The following is a 4,589-nucleotide window of genomic DNA, read 5'->3' as shown; positions in this document are numbered from 1 at the left end:
AAGGTGCCCGAGGGCTCGGAGCCTGCCCTGCGGCCTCCCCAGAAGTGGGTGCTGCCAAGCCTGTGCCCTTTGCCACTTTGTAGGGGACTCACTGAATTTTGTATTTGTTTTTTTAAAAAAATGTGTTTTTAATTATTTCAGAGAGGAAGGGAGAGGGAGAGAGAGAAACCTCTATGATGAGAGAGAATCACGGATCGGCTGCCTCCTGCACACCCCCTACTGGGGATGGAGCCCACACCCGGGCCTGCGCCCTGACCGGGAATCGAAGCCGGACCTCCTGGGTCACAGGTCGACGCTCAGCCCCTGCGCCCGCGGCCGGGCTCTCGCATCTCAGCATGTACTGTGGGCCCAGCCTGTCTTCCCGAGTGAGTGGCCGACGGCCCCTTCTCCTTCCAGACGATGGAGGAGCCCAGGATTTGGGGGGTCTGCCCCCGCCTGGCGGGCATGGGCCTGGCCTTGAGGGGGCCCGGGGTCCTTGGGGTTCCGGGAGGGGGGGCGTGACCCCTTGGTAACCTGGTGTGTGTTTTCGCCCCCCAGAACTGCCAAGAACCTTCAACAGCCTGAGGTGTCTGAGCTCTCTGATGGAGGACCGCGGCCCCCGCAGCCCCTTCGCCCTCCACGTCGGCAGCACCAGGTCCTGGGCCGCCCTGTTCTCCGCCTCCGCCTCCGGGCCCGGGGGCAGGACCCCCGCCGGGACCCCGGTGCCCGAGCCTCTCGCCCCCTCCTTTGATGACCTGGCCTGCAAGGAGGAGCTGTGCTGGGAGGAGGCGGAGGGCTGCGCCCCGGACGAGGGCTGTGGCAGGCGGGGGGAGCCTGCCCCTGCCTGGCGGGACCGGGTGGCCGAGAGCAGCCCCTGCTCCCTGGACGGCGAGTTGGATATTGAACAAATAGAGAATAACTGAGGCCCGGCCCGGGCAGGTGGCGCACCAGGATCCACGCCTCCCTCTGGGCACGGGCAGGCGCTTGAAGCGGGAGCCCCACTCCTGGGCCTGAGAAAGCATTCGGAAGGAGTCGGGTCCCCGGGAGCGCGCCCCCTCCTCCTGCAGAGGCGCTCCTGCCCGCAGAGCTCCCGGCCCAGGGCGCCCACCCGGCCACGCCGCCAGCGGAATGGAGCCCGGCCCTGACCAGTGGGCCACGGGCCACAGAACTGCTGTGGGTTTGGGTCTCCCCGCCTTTTCCTCGTGGGACGTGGGCCCCACGCATCCCAGGCGCCTGCCGGGCACGCATCCCCGCTCTGCCTGCTGCCCTGGCTGGGGTTCGACCCTTCGGGGCTTGTTGGGGGCTCAGGCCCATCCAGGGGTGTCGGGTCCTTCTAGGCCACCTGCTCAGGTTCCGTGGGGGGTCGCCCCCAGCTTCTTTCACTCAGTCTTACTCTGTGCCTTGCCTCCGGGCCCCGCCTCAGGCTGGAAGGTTCCGGAGGCGCTTCCTTCTGCAGCAGCACCAGACCCGAGTGGCCTTAATTCCGAGTGAGAGACAGAGGCCCGGGGCCGGGGGGCCTCCGCGTCTGAACTCTCGGGGGCCAGGGAACAACTTGGGGTGCTTGTCAGAGGCCATCTATGGGGGGCAGACACGGGGTGGGGAGACAGACCCGCTTACCTCCCCCGTGTGTGGCCAGCCCGGCCCCGTGGCTCCCGGCCACTCCGGGGCCCACTCTGCAGGGTTGGCAGGGGGCAGCCGTTCCCCGTGCCACCCGGTCACTGAGGGATGGGCTTAGTTGATTCCGGGAGCGGAGAGATGGCACCATGGAAGGTCAACCTTTTGAAAACGTCCTCAGGAGGCGGGAGGGTGAGCAGGTGCCCACGCCAGGCCGGTGCCCAGGTCAGGGTGCGGGTGTCGCTGGCCGCTCCGGGGCCCTGTGCCCAGGTCAGGGTGCGGGTGTCGCTGGCCGCTCCGGGGCCTGGTCGAGGGCCTGCACAGCCCCCTGCGGAATTCCAGGCGCATGCTCGATGGTGGTGGACGTTCCCTGGGGGCTTTAATCAGGGCGCCCGTCCACCTCGAGACAGACCCCCCGTGCTCAGCAGGAGCAGTGTGTGTTCATTGCCGCCTCCTTGCCCAGCCTCACTGTAGGCACAGAGCTCGCACACACGCACCCTCTCCACCCCCCTGCGCTCCACCCGCCCTGCTCCTCGCACCCTGGCGGCCCTGGCGGCAGCGGCGAGGAGCCTGCCCCGAGTCTTCACTCAGCCGCCCGGCTCGGCCCGGCTGCAGACGACCGTGTGGCTGTTGGAAGTGGGCCTTGGTGACCTCGGCACCTTCCGCACACAATAGCCATTGGGGGGCTTATGAGCTGTGGCTCCTCCCAGACAGTAACAGGTTCGGTCACTGCTCGCCCTCTGCCAGCAGCCCTGCCTCCCTCCTGCCGTTTACACCAAAGGCTCGCACCTTCCCGAGGACAGGTCCCACGGAAGCTCTCCTTAAACCTGCACTTTTTACATCAAAAGGGGTGGCTTTTTCTACAGTCAGCAGAGGCCGCTTGCAGAAAACCCAGCCGTGGCCGTGGGGATGGTGTTGAGGTCCCCGTTGATGGGCGGGCGGGCACTGGGCGGGGCCCTGGGCGCCAACCAGCTTCGCCCGAGTGGCTCCCACCCAAGGCACGTCCCCTCGGGCCATCGAGCACATCTCGCCGTCCCCACCGGGCGGCTTGTGGAGGGCACGTGTTAGCGGTGACAGAGGAGCTGCATTCAGAGGCCGCGTGCTCCCTGTGCTCAGCAGCCCGGGTGGGAGGCACTGGGATTCGGTTGCCGCCAAGAAGAGAGGCCACAGGGGACCATGGCCTCTAAGGCAGTCCCTCCTGAGAAGGAGCAGGCGCCCACAGCGAGGGGGGCTGAGCCAGGACGGCCTGGGCCGCGGCCCCACATGCCTCTCCTCGGGCGAAAGAGGGAGCCACGTGGCGGGGGGTGTCCCAGGGCTGCGGTGCAGGTGACCTCAGATCCATCCTCCCCTCCTGCCCCCGCGGGTCCCGTCCACCAGCCCCCCCCCCCCCCCAGGGCACTGTCGGGAAGGGGGACTCCAGCCCCGCAGGGCTTGGCCCTCTCCTGTCTCCCAGCCCCTCTGGGCTGTGCTGCCCCGGAAGCTCCTCGCCCACGGCCACGCCCACAGCCCACACCGCAGCAGCGAGGGGAGGGGACAGCCTGGGCCTGGTTGTATAGTTGTCTTTTGGTTGGAGAGGGCAGCCTTCTTCTAGGAGGTTCTGCCATGCTGCCCGGAGAGGCCCATCTGCTCCACCCCCCTAGCCCCTCTGGTCTTGGAGGGGGGCTCCCTCTGACCCGTGTTGACTGTCCCCAGGGGCCGGGGGCAGGCTGGCAGCTCGCCCTGCCGGAGCCTCACTAGTTAGGGTCCTGCCTCATGGCCGATGCCCATGAACTGCTCTGAGGGGGCGGGAGGACATCACAGCCAGGAGGGAGGGCAGGGCTGCCGGGTCCTGCAGAACAAGGGCCGGGTCGTGGCTCTGGGCGATGGGTGGGGGAGGAGAGGCCCCCTCTCATGTGGCCCCTCACCCCAAAGGAGCACCCTCCCCCGCCGCCAGGCTCCCAGACCCCGGATGGCGGTGAAACCCGCCCGCCCCAGGGCGTGGGCAGGGTGCTGCTGTCCTCACCGTTTACATGCCACAACCGCTTGCCTTACTCCCGGTGGCCGGGCCCGGGGCCCACGGCACGCACGGCCTCCCGGCCACAGGGCTTGTTCTGACCACACGCAGATTCCCATTCTCAGAAAGCCTTACTTTTCAACGAGAGATTTTTGTAGCAGGAAAGTTTTGTGAATTTGTTTGCCGGAAGAAAATGTCAATAAAGGAGAAGCCACGTGATCAAACCAAACCTAACGTCTAAATGGGTGTCCCTGTGCAGAGCGTGTGGCTTCCCACCCGCTGGTGCTGCCCAGGGGCCGTCGGGCACTGCCTGTCACAGCAGCCTCCCTGGCATCGACCCCCACAGCCCCCTCCCGGGCGGCCCTGCCACAGATCGGGTGCAGCGGCCCGTGCCCTGCGCCTCCGCCTCTGCTCAGGTTAACGGCGTGCCCTCTGGCCTTGGGGCTGGTCACCTAAGGGATGGCCGCTCGGGCGGTGTGCCCGGGGCGTGAGCAGTCCCTGCAGACACCGGGCTGTGGCGCCCTGCCTGGCCCGTGGGTGCGGCCCATGGGCTGCCTCTGGCCACAGTCACACAGTTGCTCAAACCCCTCCCACTGGCGCCAGCGCAGAAAACCAGGCCTCCTTAAAGAACAAGACGAAAGAGAAGTCCCAGGCACAGCGGAGACTGGAGCCTGACCTTCTAGCACAGTCTCTCTGGCAAATGGTGTCAGTGTGTGGGGGTGTCCTGGGGGCTCGGGGACGGAGTGAGCCTGTTTCTGGGGCTGGGGCGTCTTTTCCCGAAACTCCAGGCAGGGTGGCGGCCCGGGTGGGTGGGGTCTGGCCACCTCCGCCCTGGCAGCTGTCCACCCCTCACCACGGGCCACGCTGCCTTGCACTAAAGGCCTCTAGTCTCAGGAATTCACATGATAACTTTTATTGTGTAAATGAAGCTTCCAGGTTGACTTTTAAAATCGCCAGGAGCTGTAACTCCGTTATCTGATGGGTGAGGTAACTCTTTAGCTAC

At 66.6% G+C, this 4,589-nt stretch overlaps 1 long non-coding RNA gene across 1 annotated transcript; it reads left to right on the top strand.

Moving 5' to 3' along the window:
• Nucleotides 1-556: 556 nt before the first annotated feature.
• LOC106695825 lies at nt 557-3,815 on the top strand. Its single transcript, XR_001346833.2, has 2 exons — nt 557-1,818; nt 1,864-3,815. It is a non-coding gene; the product is annotated as an uncharacterized LOC106695825 (long non-coding RNA).
• Nucleotides 3,816-4,589: the final 774 nt, after the last annotated feature.

This window comes from Myotis lucifugus, unplaced genomic scaffold (genome assembly GCF_000147115.1).
Source record: "Myotis lucifugus unplaced genomic scaffold, Myoluc2.0 scaffold_3468, whole genome shotgun sequence".
Lineage (NCBI taxonomy): Eukaryota > Metazoa > Chordata > Mammalia > Chiroptera > Vespertilionidae > Myotis > Myotis lucifugus.
Note: the sequence above shows the minus strand (reverse complement) of the source record. Positions and strands in the feature narration are given on the sequence as shown.